We start from the raw sequence: 19,693 nt of genomic DNA on the forward strand, positions 1-19,693 counted from the left end.
TGCAGAGGAGCTACCCTGCTACGTCCCAACATGGAGCAGCCACCAAACTCTAACTTCAATGTTGGATCAAAGTCTACTGAAGAAATGTGTTTTCTTTCAATTCACATTTTGTCCATTAACTTCATAATCAGAGTCGCCATCTCATCACATGACTAAAGTCTGGGTTCTGTATTGGTGGTAAAATATCCTTCCATGCCCCTCACTAGTTTGCACACAGAAAAGCATATTTTACTGGTTTCAGATCTCTTAGCTTGTTCTCTCTTAAAGCAGCTGAGGCAGCTTTCATTGTGTGATTTATTTTCAAATATAAAGATGGAACAGAACCATTGGAATCAGATGTCAGGACATTTGAAGGAATGTCAATCTCCTGTTGAAATGTTGCAGTGTGCAGCTGAGGCTCTCTGGCAGTGGCACCAGGAGCCACAATGGCAGAACCTGGACCCTCCTGGAGGAGAACCACAGGTGAGGGCCTTCTTGGCTCCAGATTGATGGAAATCAAGTGTCTGAGGCTGTTAGCAGCCATTAAGTTGATCTGGTTGGGCACTGGTATTTTTTCTTGCTGCAGCTCAGGAGTGATTCAGGAGAAGAGTTTCAGAACAGCCCAGGTTGGGGACTGGAATTCTAAAATTTCCCCTGGAACCAGACAACCTTGGGAGGTAAAACCTCCAATCATAGCCACTCAGATGCAGCAGCAGAAGAAGCTGTCATCCACCCTGACAGTCAGAGCATCAAGTCAAGAAAACATCACCATCTTGTAGTTCCAAACCTCCACCTGTCAGATTCAGCTACTTCTTATTGTGGGACTTTAAACTTGAACACAATGGAATTTGGACAAGGAGTTTTCCTTCCAGTCCAAACATCATCGTCCAGCCTCCAACCAGAGGTCCATCAGTTATCATGGAGCCACAGGTGGAGTCTGGATTCTTTTCTATAATGTGATGGCAATGACAGTCCTGCCAAGTGACATCACTGACATGACTGGATGACTTCAGTCATGTGACTGGATGACTTCAGTCATGTGACTGGATGGCAGTGCAGATTCCAATGTAGAGGTTGGGGAAATAGTCTCTGAGAATCCAACTTGAAGCCACGCCCTCCTTGTTCTTCAAAAACCCAAACAGCGACCATCAGTCTCCCACCAATCCTGTACTTGGTTCAATGTTGCTGTTCCATTTTGCAGCATTCATCCCCTCATTCTGGAGGCTTTAACATGAAAATGAAAATGCTGACAGACACAAATGCAAATCAGGGTATTTGACCAGAGGTGACATATCTTTTAATGCCTTTCTTGTTATATTTGATATATATGTTCTGTATGGTTATATTTGTTATGGTTGTTATGGAGTTGATGGTTATTATCTCTGTTTCTTGTGTCTTTGTCTTTGTCGTCCTCCCCTTCGTCCGTCCTGGATTTTTGACCTTGGTTTCAGGAAGCGTGTGACCTCAAGTCCTTTTTCTGTGTTGCTGAACGTAGAGCCTTGCTTCATTGTGCTCGCTAAAGTGTGATCCTCCCTGCTAATTCCTTATTTCCTTGACTAATTACCCACCAAAAATTAATACCTAACTGCTTTATTTGGCTGAAGTTTAAAAGACCATCATTCTGGTAGCAACAGTCTTTCTGCCTTGTAAATTCTCCACTCCAAGCTAACGATGGCTTCTCCCTCTTGTCCTCCTCTCTCCTGCTCAGAGTGCCACATGTTTTCTTCCTCCTCTGCCTCCTTTAGTGATACTGATAAGTGTGTTAAATGTAGTTTTTTGTTGTGTTGGAGGTGAGGCTTAGCGAGGTTGAATTGGACCTGCAGCAGCTCTGCACCAAAAGCTGCGAGAGCTAGCCAGCCCTCACTAGCTGGTGTAGACCAACTTAGCTTAGCTCCTAGCTTAGGCCTAACTAGCGCTTCCCCAGCAGCTCCCAAGCATCTGGGAGAGTGCCAAGAAAAGTTGGGCCTAAGCTAGGATGTGCTTGCTCATGAAGAATTGTTGGGTGTAAATTAATTTAAGGAGTGTTGAACTGGACCTGTTCTACTTGTAAAGTGTAACTTTTGTTATTTGGTGCTTTACAGGGTGATGACTTGACTTCATTGCAGCTTTGACCTGAGCAGGTGTTCATCCACATCTCAGTAACAGGGGACACTTTATCACAGCAGTGGACAAACATCAGCATTCATCACCCAGCAGCTCCTCTGATCAACAGAACAAGTTAAAGTATTCTGGAGAATGAGGGCATGGATCCCTCTACCTCTCACATGCTAAGCTAGCACTCTACCATTTGAGCTAATTCCTCTGTTAAGGAGCACAGCAGATGATGGAGGTTGACCTTTAGGCTGCTGAGAATTCAACAACTGAAACATTTTAGGAATTCCCTCATCTTGTTGGAAATAATTTGATAGAAGAAAACCTTTAAACATGATGTTGTTATTATTTATGTCTTTAATGCACCCAAACCTTTATTTTTCTGGGGTTTTGAGAGGTTCTGGGTCATGAATCAAAATTTAAAATGGACAAAAATGTCCTGCAGGGTCACTGGGGCCGCACGTTTCATGTTCTCAACAGATTAGAACTGTAGAGTGTGTGTGGTGTGTTTGTCAGGAGCTGTCAAGACCAAAGTTGTTGACACACAAAAGAAAGAAACATGTCAAAGTTTGTTCATTCTTGTGAGTTCAACTGAAAATTAGTTGCAGAGTGACGACAAAAATGGAGAAATCCTCACTATCCTATCCTCTTCACTACTCCATCAAAACCACTGACACACACACACACACACAAATAGTTTGTGTTTGTGAGAAGATAAAAAACCTACTATGCTTCAATAAATATAAATTGTTGAATATCAATCCTCTGCTCATGTGTGGGAGTGTAGTTGTTGTGGCCGAGTGGTGAAGGCGATAGACTAGAAATCCATTGGGGTCTCCCTGCTCAGGTTCCAGTCCTGCCAACAACGTTAAACTGCTGTTCCAGAGGAGACAACACCTGCTCCTACTGTAGGTCCATGTGTCAAAGGTTTTCTTTCAAGGGCTGCAGCAGCTGATGATGAGGGAGAGAGAGAGGATTGGTCGCATGTTGTCTTGTCTCCACCATTCTGGTGTTGACCAGATACTCCAGTGGTGGTGAAGCTGATGGGAAGGTTCCATGTTCTACCAGTCTCATCTAGAACTGAGGTGGAGCTTAGGGTTAAGTAGGAATTGGTTTGGTTTAGTCCCTGGGAATGTCAGTTGGTGTGTGTGTGTGTGTGTGTGTTACATGCATTTCTTGTCTTATCTGTTTTTCTATTGGAGACCATTTCTCTATAGAACGTGATCAGGACTCCTCATCCTCACAGGGACCAAAGACAAAGTAATTTGTCTTTTAGAGTTTAGGTCTGAGTAGAGTTTAGGTTCAGATTAGGGATTAGACATCCTTTGGTGAGGATTAGGATTAAGGTGAAACTGTACATGAAATGGAAATTAATGTCCGAACTAGGATAGCTGTGCAAACCTGTGTGTGTGCGTGTGTGTGTGTGTGTGTGTGTGCGTGTGTGTGTGTGTGTGTGTGTGTGTGAGTCTGTGTGTGTGTGTGTGTGTGTGTGTGTGTGTGTGTGTACATGCAGACTTTCCCTTGTGACAGCTGATTTGGTTTGGAATCCATCTTAGTCAGGAAATTTGGAGAAAATTCTATCATTTAATTGCAATTATTTTGATTTACAACACTGCAAAAATAAGTAAAATCATCTCCCCTCCAAAAACCCTCCTCTTCAACTTTGTACTCAAGTTGTCTCCTCATCAGGCACCACAGGATCCAGCAGGTTCAGTTAAAACGGTCATTAGAGATTGAAAAAATGTCCATCAAACACAAAATAAGGCTTCAAATAGGTTTACAATTTTATTTGATGTTGACACATTTTGTCCATTTGACATCAGGACTGCTCCCAGATCAGCTCCATGACCTCATCCCTGCACCAGATCAGCTCCATGACCTCATCCCTGCACCAGAGTACCGCCCAAGTTCATCAAGGACAGCAAACATGAGCAGATCTAGATTCACCTCCATCTTTAGAGGCTGTTGAATTTCCTCCTGAGGACCGTCAGGCTGTTTCCTTACTTTGCTGTGACCCAACAGCAGACAGCAACAAGGACTGCTGCAGTGCACTTGGTAAAATCACCATCTGGAGTCTGGACCCAGATGCTGATGTGATCCTTTGATGAGTTTAGAATCAGTCAGAGATCAAAGACTGAAGCAGGAGATCAATGTACAGAATTCAGAGATCAAAGACTGAAGCAGGAGATCAATGTACAGAATTCAGAGATCAAAGACTGAAGCAGGAGATCAATGCACAGAATTCAGAGATCAAAGACTGAAGCAGGAGATCAATGCACAGAATTCAGAGATCAAAGACTGAAGCAGGAGATCAATGCACAGAATTCAGAGATCAAAGACTCCTGGAGCTTTGCCTTCTCTTGTCTTTGGGCCTGGATGTTCCTGAATGTTTTACTCCACCAGTAACTTGTTCATCCTCCTTTTTCTGCCTCGTGTCTCTGAATCAGCTCATCGTTTGTTGTGTCCACGTCTCCGTGTCACCACCTCAAGTCAGTTATCAACCTGTGGGAACAATAAATGCTGCCTACTTCAGAACTTTGCAGCTCAGTTGAATGTGTGGCTCCTACATTTTCTACTTGCACTCCAAAAAATTAATTCCCAAAAGGAACATTATTATTATCATGTTTTATGTAACATGAATGACACATCAATATCCAAATATATACATGACATCAATTATCTCTTGATAGGGATAAACATCAATAACAAGTGAGAGAAGTCATGTGGTTCTCCGACCTCTCTAAGCTGCATAGCAGTGCTGGAGGAGTGCTGACATCATCATTCTGGTTCCTTGCTGGATGGAGGCCTAAACTCTGCAGTGAAACCTACTGCCTTGAACTCCCTCTTCATTCTGGCTCAGGCTTTTCCTGCCAACAAGGCAGCGTCAACAGAAGCACTCAGCTGATGTCCACAGCTCAACATGAAAAGGACACTTTTCTTTGAAGACAAAACTTTCAAGGAGTTTTTGCTGCCAATACAGGACAACACCCACTCACAAACCAGTGTTGGGCAAGTTACTGAACAGCTGTAATGTGTTATTTATTACTTGTTACTGTCATTTTAAAATAATTGGTTACATTAGGATTGTGTCTGCCAGGGCCATCTTTCTGTGTGGAGTCTCCATGTTCTCCCCATGCCTGCGTGGGTTCTCTCTGGTACTCCAGCTTCCTCCCACCGTCCAAAGACATGCAATTTGGGGACGAGGCTGATTGGACACTCTAAATTGACCGTAGGTGTGAATGGTTGTTCGTCTCTGTATATTGGCCCTGCGATGGACTTGCGACCTGTCCAGGGTGTACCCCACCTCTCTCCCGTAGACGCTGGGATAGGCTCCACCCCCCCTGCGACCCTTACCAGTAAGGAATAAGCGGAAGACGACGATGGATGGATGGATAATGAACTTGAATGTGTTGAAACAGCAGATCAATGAATCCACTACCACACAATAAGATGATGACCCCCTACCACAAGATGGCGTCACAGATCCTGACGCTCTGAGCAGGAAACACCGAGCAAAACATTACAACAAAGCTCCTGTTGTTCCCTCCAGGAAAAACTGTGGCTCTGATGAGAAGAAGGATCCCAGCGTCTTCTGAGGATCCATGGCCGCACCATTGGGTAGAAGGACGATGGGGTCGGCACCAGGAGGAACCCTGGTGTCTCCGATGCAGGGAAGATGGAGCAGTGAAGAGGCCACATTGTGGCGTCCTAAAGAGGACATTTGGTGGAGCCTGAGACGGCAAACATCACGCCCCCTTCATCAGAAGAACCACAGCACCAGAAGAAAGAATCCTGGCAGTGACGACAGGGAGGATCAGGGTGACCTCCTCACCACCACCTTTGAACCTTCAAATGAACTTTAAAAAGCTTTAGAGTGGAGAAGGTTTTTAAAACATTTGATTGTTTTTTCCTTTCATTCTCATTTGTGCGATTGTCTGATTTATTAGAAATAAACACTGTCTGCTGGGTTAAAATTGACTGTGATTCTCTTTTTGCATGCAAGTTGAAAGTTCTGCCAATAAAAACCACAAGTATTTGAAGACCAAAGGAAGGACCCCCAAAGTCAGGACCCTGAGATCAAAGTGAGCGCTCTGATCTCAGAGGTCTGGGATATTTCCCATCCCATGGTCCTTCAAATAAGAGCTCTGTGTCACTGTCTCAAAGTTTTCAACCGTATTTGTTTGTGAAAATTAAAACCAGATGACCACTGTAGTCCCTCCTACATGATTAGTGCCATATTTCGTCTCAATCACATCTTCTTTGGACAGGTTCCATGGTGTAACGGTTAGCACTCTGGACTTTGAATCCAGCAATCCGAGTTCAAATCTCGGTGGAGCCTCCAGCACGTCTCTGACAGGCTTTGAAAGTGGAGTTGTGTTTGTCCGTGGCCAACTCCTGCTCCTTGGCTGCGGTGGACGGGAGGAGGCTCAGGTCCTAACAATGCTGCCTCCAGCTTTAATTAAGACCTCAGTTTTGTCCTGGTTGAGCTGGAGAAAGTTCTCTGTCACCATGACAGGTAAATGGACATCAACTGGTCCTGAGTCATCAGGAGACACGGCCATGTGAAAAGAAGAGAATGGCTGCTAGCTTGACAAAGAACTGCACAAACCAGGTTCAAGCTGGACTTTGGACCCTGGTATCTGCAACGACTCCATCAACTCCTAATCTAGCAGCTCTGCTGGGTCCAACTATTTTACAGAACATTTGACAGACCTGTGGAGCAGTGAGGACACACATGAGTTGATCACATGATCCACTGAAGCACCATTTTACCTGCCACTGAGGTCACCAGCATGAACTGGAGTTGGGAATCTTGAATTGAACCTGGTATCACAGCGACACCTACTGCTGCAAAATGGAACAGCAACATTGAACCCAGTACAAGATTGGAGGGAGACTGATGGTCGCTGTTTGGGTTTTTGAAAAACAAGGGGGGCGTTGGTTCAAGCTGGATTCTCAGAGACTATTTCCCCAACCTCTACATTGGAATCTACACTGTCATCCAGTCATGTGACTGAAGTCATCCAGTCACGTGACTGAAGTCATCCAGTCATGACTGAAGTCATCCAGTCATGTGACTGAAGTCATCAATTCATGTCAGTGATGTCACTCTGCAGGACTGTCATTGCCGTCTCATTCTAGAAAAGAACCCAGACTCCACCTGTGGCTCCATGATAACTGATGGACCTCTGGTTGGAGGCTGGACGATGATGTTTGGACTGGAAGGAAAACTCCTTGTCCAAATTCCATTGTGTTCAAATTTAAAGTCCCACAATCAGAAGTAGCTGAATCTGACAGGTGGAGGTTTGGAACTACAAGATGGTGATGTTTCCTTGACTTGATGCTCTGACTGTCAGGGTGGATGACAGCTTCTTCTGCTGCTGCATCTGAGTGGCTATGATTGGAGCTTTTACCCTCCAAGGTTGTCTGGTTCCAGGTGAAACTTGTGAAACACACACAGTGACCCCGCATGTCGTTTTTGTCCAACTTAAATTTTCATTCATTACCCAGAACCTCTCAAAAGCCCTGAAGAAAAATTGAATATTTGGTGTTTGAAAGCCATAAATCACATCCATATCATCTCGTCCATCTCAGTCTGACCTCATCTTTGTTTGTTGTTTTTAAAGAGGGACAAATTGGTACTTGGTTAAAAAAGCACTCTGGGAAAATGATCCTGCTTTCAGGGAGGTCTTTGGTGAGTTTGCTAACAATGCAGAGAACCATGACGGAACCAAGCACAAGGCTGCTGCCCTCCGCATCACAGCTACACTTTGGAGTCTGTTTGAACTGAATGTGAAGGGTCTGACATCATCACACCAGTACGACAACAAGTGACCGTGAACCAAAGAAAACCTTCACTGATGAGTCCATGGATCTAATTGATCTGTGCCATTTCCTGATCTTCAGGTTCGTTCTTTGATTTCTTTCTTTGATCTCTAAATTCTGTGCTTTGGTTTCCTTGGTCAGTCCTTGAATTCTGGTTCGTAATAAAAAAGAACTCCCAGCATATTTCTGCAGACCATAGATAGGGATTTTACCAACTGCACCATAGCAACCCTCTTGCTGTCTGCTGCTGTGCCATTGAAAAGTAAGACAGCCTGGCAGTCAACAAACTGGGCTCAACAGAAAAATGTCAACTAAAGATGGATTAAAGACCAGGAGGAAATGTAACCAACCTACAAAGATGGAGGAGAATTGAGACCCACATGTTTGCCATCCTTGATGAACTGTCCACTGGTGCAGGGGATGAGGTCATGGCGATGATCTGGGAGCCAGTCCTGGATGTTAAATGCCCTGATGATGGACAGTGCAGTGGCAAAATGTCCGGTCCACTGACTGAACTCTGCCACAAATGAGGAACAACAGTCAGCAAGGAGTAGAAACGAAGAGGAGAAATGGAGAGAACAGAAAGAATGAGAGATCATGGAGGAAAGAGGCTGATATTTGCAAGTGTTCTGACTACAACACAGCAATCTAGAGAAACCATGACCTGGATTACTGAGGACCTCCACTGGCAGTTCATTTCTGTTGATCATAGGGCCATGCTGGGTGAAGCAGGACTGAATCCTGGGACTGAGGTTGTGGAGCAATGGTCACCTTTCCTGCTGAAACTGTCAATTCTTCTGCTTGGTTCTCTCCACAAAACCAGTCCCTTAACGGAGCTCAAACCCCAGTTACAGCTGTGAGAGCCCAGAATCGGACACACTGGACCATCAGGAACAGCTTTGTGCTTTCAAACAACAGAGACGACACTCAAGGACTCAGGGAACGCAGGAATCTCTGGCCTCAGCTGACATGTTGAATTTCAGCAACACTTCATGATGCTGAGTTTAGCAAACCAATGAGAAGATGAAGGAGGCCGTCAACTCCTTCAAGCTCAACATCTCCACTGCTTTACCTCAGGAGGTCAGAGGTCAAAGCAGAACCTGCACCCCCCACCTCTGATGTTTACTCCACACAGAGATGAGGGGTCGGTTCAGAAGAGTGAGCTGGAGTCTGGGCAAGTCTTTTCATTCAGTCCCTGGTTTAAACAATTGTCTCCACCAACTTCAGTATGGGTCTGGACCTGCACAGGTTCCAATTCCTGTCTTGGTCCCAAGGGTTTGTTGAACCAGAGAAGCTCCAACTGGTGACGCTCATCCAACCATGCATGAAGGTCAACCTGCATTATCTGCTGTGCTCATTAGCAGGGACTTAGCTCCAATGGTAGAGTGCTAGCTTAGCATGTGAGAGGGAGAGGGATCCATACCCTCGTTCTCCAGAATACTTTAACTTGTTCTGTTTATCAGAGGAGCTGCTGGGCGATGAATGCTGATGTTTGTCCACTGCTGTGATAAAGTGTCCCCTGTTACTGAGATGAGGATGAACACCTGCTCAGGTCAAAGCTGCAATCAAACCAGGGACTTTGAACCACACAGGTAGTGAAGGAGTTTGTCACCAGGCTTTAAACTTCCCACCATCTCCTGAATGTGGAGCAACTTGTCCTGCCAAAACTGTCCCCTCTTCCATCCTTAATAACACCTGTCCTGACAGCCGCTCAGGCTGCAGCAGTGAAAGCGCTGAATGCAGCCAGGATACACAATGACTCAACACAGGAATCTGTTGACTCAGCTGGAGAAGCAGAGGGTCCACCAAGACCAGCAGACACCTTCATTCTTGATTCTTGATTCAAGGGCAGCCCCTTGAGATGCACCATCTCATTTTGGAGGGGGTCCTGACAAATAATGACCAACAATACAACAATAATAAAAGTAGATTCTATTTTCAACACAAGGACACACACATCATACACCCAGGTACAGGCCAACAATGTTCCCCAAAGCCCCCCCCCCCCCATCCAGTATTATACAAAGTATGATCAGAGATCCCACTACAGAATAAGAGTGGGCCTGTGTTCACATACTCATACATTTAAACACCCATCTAAATAAATACTGCTTCCATGCACCATTAAAGTACACAATGCATATTCATACACAAATATCCACATATTTACAGTACAGAGAACAAACAAGAACAAGTAGAGAGTGAATCCTGGAGAGAAAAGGGGAGGTGCATCAGAAACAAGAGCAGATGTTTGAAAATGCTTGATGATTTGAAGATGAGAAAGGAAGAGAGAGACCCAAGTGAGGAGGAAAGGTTGTTCCAATCTGATGGAGCTTTAAATACAACCGGTCAAAGCAGGAGGCCGTCCCCACTGATCCTGGATCTGCTCGACCTTCCTGCCTGTTAAAAGGAAGGTTTTCATCACCACTGTTGCAGGATGTGCTGCTGGTGGAGAATTGTTGGGTGTAGATTCATTGAAGCAGTTTGGTGCTGGACCTGCTGTACTAGTAAAGAGTCATGAGAGAACTTTTGTTGTGATTTGGTTCTAACAAATAAAAATGACTTGACTTGATTTGGTGCCTCATGAGGAGAAAATTTGGGCACAAAAGTTGGACAAGAGTGTTTGTGGAGGTTGTGGATCAAAGTTCTATTGATATACAACACAGAAAATCAAACAATGTGAAGCAGGCTAATGAACAATAAATCAAATATAAAAATGCTTTATTTGAAGATCTAGAATATCTTGTGAATATCTGGAGCTTCATTCCAGCAGCAGACCTCCTCAGGTGATGACTTCATATTTGACATGTTTACCATTCAATGAGACTCATTGTCAGTCCATTGAAATCTACTGGTGTTCCTGGTGAGTTGATTTAACAACATGAGCTGACAGAATCTACGTTCAGGTAGGAACCACCACATCCAGGGGTCTGGACCTTTGAGCAGGCAGAGCCATCAAAGTAGCAGACTAAGCTAGCAGACATGAGCATTGAGAAGAAACTGATACCTGAGTCTACTTTTGGGTCTGGACCTTTGAGCAGGCAGAGCCATCAAAGTAGCAGACTAAGTTTATGTAAATTAGAGGCACACACACATGTTAATGGTGAGGTTTATTGAATCAGCAAACAAGTGAAACATTTTCTATGCCATGTGTTCTGGGGAGGGACCTGGGAAGCACAGGGGGGCCGGCCATCCTGCCTGTGGAAAATGAAGACCCCAGTGTCAGTCAGTGGTAATCAGTGTGCAAGGCCTGGTATTTAGTGTTGATCTAGTTTGTCTCATGTAAATGTGGCAGTTTCAGTCGTCACGTCAGTCCTCACCTCTTCCTGGTGGTTTCCTTAAAGGGGGTGGAGCCAAAAGGGGAGAGTGGCCCAAGGAAGCTCCTTAAGAGCTGTAGGTGCAAACCTTTGCTCCCAGATGGGGGAGGGGGTACAATCACAGGCGAGGTTCATTGAATGATTATGCATGTGGATGTATGATTGAGTTGGTGTAGTAGTCTGGAATCATGTATATATTTAGTCAGATTCAGTTGTTGAGATGGTGCTGGTTTGATGTAAATATTGATTGTAGAGCATGGTTGTGGTCTCACCTCCACTCTGTGGGCCATCCATCATCATCTTCTGCTTATTCCTTACTAGTAAGGGTCGCGGGGGGGCTGGAGCCTATCCCAGCATCTACGGGCGAGAGGCGGGGTTCACCCTGGACAGGTCGCCAGTCCATCACAGGGCCAACACATAGAGACGAACAAACATTCACACTCACAGTCACACCTACAGTCAATTTAGAGTATCAATCAGCCTAGTCCCCTAATGTCCATGTCTTTGGACAGTGGGAGGAAGCCGGAGTACCTGGAGAGAACCCACGCAGGCCCGGGGAGAACATGGAGACTCCACACAGAAAGATCCCACGCCCGAGCCGGGACTCGAACCCGGGACCTTCTTGCTATGAGGACACAGTGCTGACCACTGCACCACCGTGCAGCCCCGCTATGGGCTGGTCTGTCTAATTTCCTGCAGCCAGGAGGGAATTAAAGGCAGTCAGGGGTTTTTAATTTAAGTTGATGGTGTCTCATGCAATCTCTTTCAATACTCCAGTGGTGGTTTAAGTGAAGAAAAACATGGGTTAGTCAGTAGGACTCTGTGTGTTTGTGTGTGTGAGAAGTGGACTGTTGTTAACTCTCACAATGGTTGGTGATTGTGGAGGAAGAAAAAATCCTGATGAACCTCTTTTTAACAGACACACATTTCTAAAGACACTGGTTCATTTTATTTTTCTTCTTCTAGCAGAGGATGGTTTCGATCCATCGACCTCTGGGTTATGGGCCCAGCACGCTTCCTCTGCGCCACTCTGCTCTACCATCGACTGAACAGTCCTTGTTGTAGAAGAGCATTCTCTGTGTTTGTCTCTGCCCTGCTCTCCTGCTCTCTTTCCCCTCATTTAGTCCTTGACATGATCCATGCTCTACAGCTCTGCGGGTGGAATGAAGACCTGCGTCTGCTCTGCTCGTGCCGTCCTTCGTCTCAACCTAAATTGTTTGACCCACCTTTATAATGATCGGACTCGCTCCCGCTGAGCGCGCCAGGCGCTGCAGACAACACAACCAAACTGGCCCCGATCAGGATTTGACAGGCCGAACTCGCGCCGAAATCTTTACAAAAAATCCATTTTTGTCACCCACGTGAAGATGGGTGGGAACATGCCCTAAAAACACCAAGAATAATATCCACCACCTTCTGAACGGGGCCTGGCCCGTCTCCTGCATCAGGGGCCGCCGCAGTCGCGCATCAGCTGTTCAACAGCTGTTCGCCGCAACACTCAATGAGACAAAGACATAGAAGCTCACGCTGCTGTTGAGGAGGCTCTGATCCTAGAGTGGTTAGTACTCTGTGTTGTGACCGCAGCAACCCGGTTCGAATCCGGGTCACGGCAGCATGAGATAAATTTCTTTGTGTGTATTGATGGACACAAGCCAAGCAGAAATTTCCCACGATGCAATAGGGCAGTGTTTGGTCAGTGTTGAGCAGGCGTCAGTCTGACAATGATGTCATATTATTGTGTCATCACCTGACCAGACCCAAAAGTAGGCTCAGGTATCAGTTTCTTCTCAATGCTAATGTCTGCTAGCTTAGTCTGCTACTTTGATGGCTCTGCCTGCTCAAAGGTCCAGACCCCTGGATGTGGTGGTTCCTACCTGAACGTAGATTCTGTCAGCTCATGTTGTTAAATCAACTCACCAGGAACACCAGTAGATTTCAATGGACTGACAATGAGTCTCATTGAATGGTAAACATGTCAAATATGAAGTCATCACCTGAGGAGGTCTGCTGCTGGAATGAAGCTCCAGATATTCACAAGATATTCTAGATCTTAAAATAAAGCATTTTTATATTTGATTTATTGTTCATTAGCCTGCTTCACATTGTTTGATTTTATGTGTTGTATATAAATAGAACTTTGATCCACAACCTCCACAAACACTCCAACTTTTGTGCCCAAATTTTCTCCTCCTGAGGCACCAAATCAAGTCAAGTCATTTTATTTGTTAGAACCAAATCACAACAAAAGTTCTCTCATGACTCTTTACTAGTAGAGCAGGTCCAGCACCAAACTGCTTCAATGAACCTCCACCCAACAGTTCTCCACCAGCAGGACATCCTGCAACAGTGGTGATGAAAACCTTCCTTTTAACAGGCAGGAAGGTCGAGCAGATCCAGGATCAGTGGGGACGGCCTCCTGCTTTGACCGGTTGTATTTAAAGCTCCATCAGATTGGAACAACCTTTCCTCCTCACTTGGGTCTCTCTCTTCCTTTCTCATCTTCAAATCATCAAGCATTTTCAAACATCTGCTCTTGTTTCTGATGCACTTCCCCTTTTCTCTCCAGGATTCACTCTCTACTTGTTCTTGTTTGTTCTCTGTACTGTAAATATGTGGATATTTGTGTATGAATATGCATTGTGTACTTTAATGGTGCATGGAAGCAGTATTTATTTAGATGGGTGTTTAAATGTATGAGTATGTGAACACAGGCCCACTCCTACTTTGCAGTGGGATCTCTGATCATACTTTGTATAATACTGGATGGGGGGGGGGGGGGGGGGGGCTTTGGGGAACATTGTTGGCCTGTACCTGGGTGTATGATGTGTGTGTCCTTGTGTTGAAAATAGAATCTACTTTTATTATTGTTGTATTGTTGGTCATTATTTGTCAGGACCCCCTCCAAAATGAGATGGTGCATCTCAAGGGGCTGCCCTTGAATCAAGAATCAAGAATGAAGGTGTCTGCTGGTCTTGGTGGACCCTCTGCTTCTCCAGCTGAGTCAACAGATTCCTGTGTTGCTTGAGTCATTGTGTATCCCGGCTGCATTCAGTGCTTTCACCGCTGCAGCCCAGCGTGATTGCCAGTCAGGACAGGTGTTATTAACAATGGAAGAGGGGACAGTTTTGGCAGGACAAGTTGCTCCACATTCAGGAGATGGTGGGAAGTTTCAAAGCTGCCATAAATCTTGATAACAAACTCCTTCACTGTGTGTGGTTCAGAGTCCCTGGTTTGATTGCAGCTTTGACCTGAGCAGGTGTTCATCCACATCTCAGTAACAGGGGACACTTTGTCACACCAGTGGACAAACATCAGCATTCATCACCCAGCAGCTCCTCTGATCAACAGAACAAGCTAAAGTATTCTGGAGAATGAGGGCATCGATCCCTCTACCTCTCACATGCTAAGCGAGCGCTCTACCATTTGAGCTAATTCCCCTGTTCAGGAGCACAGCAGATAATGGAGGTTGACCTTCATGCATGGTTGAATGAGCGTCACCAGTTGAAGCTTCTCTGGTTGACCAATGTAATGGAGACCAAGGGTTCCATGACATAAATGATTAATTGAAGGTAGCATTTGTCTTGGTATTAACAGTTTATGTAAATTAGAGGCACACACACATGTTTCCACTCCAGAGCAACCAGTAGTGTTTGCTGATTCAATAAACCTCACCATTAACATTTGCTATGCCATGTGTTCCAGGGAGGGACCTGGGAAGCACAGGGGGACCGGCCATCCTGCCTGTGGAAAATGAAGACCCCAGTGTCAGTCAGTGGTAATCAGTGTGCAAGGCCTGGTATTTAGTGTTGATCTAGTTTGTCTCATGTAAATGTGGGAGTTTCAGTCGTCACGGTCAGTCCTCACCTCTTCCTGGTGGTTTCCTTAAAGGGGGTGGAGCCAAAAGGGGAGAGTGGCCCAAGGAAGCTCCTTAAGAGCTGTAGGTGCAAACCTTCGCTCCCAGATTGGGGGGGGGGGGGGGGGGGGTACTGATTGTAGAGCCTGGTTGTGGTTCATTTTATTTGTTCTTTTAGCAGAGCATGGTTTCAATCCATTGACCTCTGGGTTCTGGGCCCAGCTCTCTTCTGCTGAGCCACTCTGCTGGAGCAGGAAAAGAAGAAGGGATCTGAATTTCAAATGTTTCACATTGATAGGCTCCAGCCCACCCCCCACCCCACCCCCCTCACCCCTCCCACCCCTCCCACACACACAACCCTAAACAGGATAAGTGGAAGAAAATGGATGGATGGATGTTTCCCAGTTTGGTCATGACATTCCCTTTTTTTAACCTGTCCTGTTCAGGAAATGGAAATGGAAATTTAGCTGCTATGTTGAATCAGAAAAACCTTTTGAAGTCTACTTTTGCTTCAGTCAGAAAGTAGACTGTTGTTAACTCTCACAATGGTTGGTGATTGTGGAGGAAGACAAAATCCTTATGAACCTCTTTTTAACAGACACACATTTCTAAAGATGCAGGTTCATTTTATTTTTCTTCTTTTAGCAGAGGATGGTTTCGATCCATCGACCTCTGGGTTCTGGGCCCAGCACGCTTCCTCTGCTCCACTCTGCTCTACCATTGACTGAACAGTCCTTGTTTTAGGACAGCATTCTCTGTCTTTGTCTCTGCCCTGCTCTTCTGTTCTCTTTCCCCCCAACCAGTCAAAGCAGACGTCCGTCCCCACTGATCCTGGATCTGCTCGACGTTCCTGCCTGTTAAAAGGAAGGTTTTCATCACCACTGTTGCAGGATGTGCTGCTGGTGGAGAATTGTTGGGTGTAGGTTCATTGAAGCAGTTTGGTGCTGGACCTGCTCTACTAGTAAAGAGTCATGAGAGAACTTTGTTGAGACTTGACTTGACACACACACACACACACACACACACACAATCCTAAACAGGATAAGTGGAAGAAAATGGATGGATGGGTGTTTCCCAATGTGGCTCTGCAGCAGGAGGTCTTGTAGAAACAGGGACTGACCTGACACCAGCTCCCTCTGGAACAATGGTTCATTCATTCATCGGTGCCAGGAGGCCTAAAAACACAAAACACCAATTCAATCCAGGACCTTGGAGCCTAAACTGAAGCTCCATCACACGGTGGCTCTGCTGGGGCTCCCACAGGTGAGTGAGGCTGAGCTCCAGTCTGCTCTGAGGAGGCAGCAGACATCTGCACCACTCAGAGGTTTGGTTGGTGTCTTTGACAAAATCCCAACAAACTCAAATCCTGTTGAATCAGGAAGTTCTAGTTGAACTCTCATCCACGTCACATGACCAAGAAAACCTCCTCTTTCATTCAGACCAGAACAGACAAACATAGAAACATTGACACGACAGGTGGGCACCGTCAACTTAAAGCACGTTAAAATGGCAAAATATGAGGCCATGCATGCATTTATTATGCAAAATATTTGATACTTTATTGATAATAAGGATTCCAAGAAACATTCTGAAACCAGGCCGACCTGTGCCGTGTGCTCGCCTATGGAAACAAACAGACCCAGAATCAGATATAGAGGTTCAGGTTCTGGATGGTTCTGGTTGGTTCCTGCAGTAATTGAAGCAGTTAAAGGCATATATATCCAAGTGTGTGTGTGTGTGTGTGTGTGTGTGTGTGTGTGTGTGTGTGTGTGTGTGTGTGTGTGTGTGTGTGTGTGTGTGTGTTTTTAAAAAGGCAAAAAAGTATTTTTTTCAGCAATAGAACTTTAATACAAACACAAAATGAAAAGCAGAACAAGCCAGAACCCAAAATATGGATTTACAGAGGAAGCGTGCTGGGCTCAGAACCCAGAGGTGGATGGATCAAAACCATCCTCTGCTAAAAGAAGGGAACAAAATAAACCTGGTTGTTTTGAAATGTGAATCTGTTGAAGAGGGTGGAAATGGTGAGGGAGTCAGTTGTTCCTTTTGTTTTATGACAGAGACCTCATTGTTAACTAAATCATTTTAATTCTTTACTTGAAGATTCACGCTTTTTCGCTCAAAATGTTTGACAACTTCCTCCATGCTGGCGCCCCATCACACACAACAGGTGCACTTGTCCTCTTTTCACCTCTGACCCTCAAACATTCACAGTCTTCCAGTGAACGTCCAATCGTCCTCTGAAATAAGAGATGAATCTTTCCCTGCTGAGACTCCTGATCTCTGACTGTCACTAGCATGTGCTAGCAGAATACAGCACTCCTTCTTCATGATCTGTCTTTGTCTCTGACCAGCTCTCCTGCTCTCTTTCCTCCTACCAGTCAAAGCAGACATCTTCACCTACTGATCTTGGATCTGCTGCCCGTTCCTGCCTGGTAAAAGAAGGAACCAGCACCTGGTTCTCCAGGCTGAATTAACTCCAGGACGTTGCCCCAGCTGGCACCAGGTGCTGACCCAGGTCCTGCATGGGAGATACTGTCAGTTCTGTTCTGCCGTGCTCTCAACCACAGGCTGGTGTTGAGGCCTGCAGCAACCAGGGCCCCAGTCACCAAGAGTATAAAGGCTGGTCATTGTGGCAGTGGGAGGAGTCAAAATGAAGACAGACCAATGTGAGCAGGACGTTCCTGGAGAAGTCAGAAGAACTTGACCATGTTTCCTACAGTACCCAGGAGGCCTGGTAGTTGTTGAAGGAAGCACCAAAAGCAAAGAGCAGACAGCAGGACATCAAAAGAAAAGATCCAGACACTAAAACTACAAGTAGAAACAAGAAGAAATACTAAAAGCTTTGGAAAGATACTACAAGGTTGGATATACATTATTATATACACTACTATTCTCACTGACTCCTAAAGAGGGACAGGAAACATTAGAATGTGGATCAGATCAGCTGATTTCAGTGTTGAGTCCATCCCTCCATCCACTTTCTGTTCTTATCCTTTAAGGGTCATGGAGGGGGGGGGGGCGATCCCAGGTGACGTTGTTCAAGAGGCAGGGTTCACCCTGGACAGGTCACCAGTCCATCAGGAGAAATGAGGTGGACGGTATCATGCAACCTAAACTTAAACATTAGTCAGATCAAATTCAGATTAAAGCAAGAGTCTCCAGATCAAAGTCAGAATTCCTGATGATGTCATCAGGGCTTTGACAGTAGCTAGAATTCTGTCTTTGATCTCAGGAGGACATGAAAGAAACACAATTTAGAAAAGTATATGAGACCACGGCAGCATGATGGTGCAGTGGTGAGCACTGTGGCCTCACAGCAAGAAGGTTCTGGATTTGAGTCCAGGCTCGGGTGCAGAATCTGCATGTTCTCCCCGTGCATGCGTGGGTTCTCTCTGGGTACTCCGGCTTCTTCCCACCGTCCAAAGACATGTAATTTGGGATGAGGCTGATTGGACACTCTAAATTGACTGTAGATGTGAGTGTGAATGGTTTTGGCGACCTGTCCAGGGTGAACCCCGCCTCTGGCCTGTAGATGCTGGGATAGGCTCCACCCCCTCAACCATCAATGTAGGTCTTTTGTTAATTGCATGCCACATGAAATTATTATTGGTCACTTTCCTAGCAACAGTCTCACAGTGGCAAGACAAGAACACTTCTACTTTTGATGTTGACAGTTTGTTCAACACTAAGCTTCATCCAGTACCATGTTGTCAAACACTGGAACCTCCACAGCACCTGAACAGGGACTTGAACCCTGGACCCTCACATTAAAAGTCTGATGCTCTACCGTCTGAGCTCCTCAGGCTCTTTCTACAGCATTGAGACAGGAACAGAAACACCTGTGAAGGTCAAACTGATGCTTTCTTGACTTGTTCAGTCCTCCATGTTAAAGTCCTCCATGCTTTTGATTGGCTCTGATTCTCTGTGGCAAAATCCAACAAGAGGCTCCAAAAATGTCCTGAATGTCACAAGAATGCACAGGACAAGATGTTAGTTTCCTTCATGTCTGCAGTTCCTCCACTGGAAAGTAAAGTCAATGCTGCTCCTCTGCTGAAACCTGGGATCGGACCAGGGACCTTTAGATCTTCAGTCTAACGCTCTCCCAACTGAGCTGGTTCAGTTCTGAGCGAGGGCCCTGCTTCTCTCATTTATAATCTCTTCCACCCTCACTAGAATTTCGAGAGGATTGGAGCTTCTGAAGTCCTGACACAAATCAAACCAGGGACTTTGAACTACACAGTGAAGGAGTTGGTCATCAAGGTCGATGGCAGCTTCTTAAGTTCTAGCTTTGATCAAATATAAGAAATGTAAATGAATTCAACATTGATTGCATTTCCCTCCTTTCTTTGGTGCAAGGAACCGAGGACCAGAGCTCTAAGTTTTCCAGTTCCTACATCAGTGAATGGACTTTCTGTGCTGCAAGGAGCCAAAGCTACTAAGGAGGATTACAGTTTGTCCTTGCAGGAGTCAGTGACTTAATAGAGTCTAACTAAGGGTTGAACCTGAATGAGACAGTCACCCTTCAACATGGGGCCATGGCAGAGTGAACCAAGAACACTACAATGGGGGTGAGAGTGGAGCCATGATGGACTCACAGTTCATCACCTCCACCATCATGTGGACC

At 45.5% G+C, this 19,693-nt stretch overlaps 2 non-coding genes across 2 annotated transcripts; one reads left to right on the top strand and one right to left on the bottom strand.

The window, feature by feature from the left end:
- Nucleotides 1-6,337: 6,337 nt before the first annotated feature.
- trnaq-uug (transfer RNA glutamine (anticodon UUG)) lies at nt 6,338-6,409 on the top strand. The gene has a single exon. It is a non-coding gene; the product is annotated as a tRNA-Gln (tRNA).
- Nucleotides 6,410-12,176: 5,767 nt separating this feature from the next.
- trnam-cau (transfer RNA methionine (anticodon CAU)) lies at nt 12,177-12,248 on the bottom strand. The gene has a single exon. It is a non-coding gene; the product is annotated as a tRNA-Met (tRNA).
- Between the last annotated feature and the right edge of the window lie 7,445 nt (nt 12,249-19,693).

This window comes from Aulostomus chinensis, chromosome 1, assembly GCF_037954235.1.
Source record: "Aulostomus chinensis isolate RoL2024-O1b breed Wild chromosome 1, RoL_Achi_v1.0, whole genome shotgun sequence".
NCBI lineage: Eukaryota > Metazoa > Chordata > Actinopteri > Syngnathiformes > Aulostomidae > Aulostomus > Aulostomus chinensis.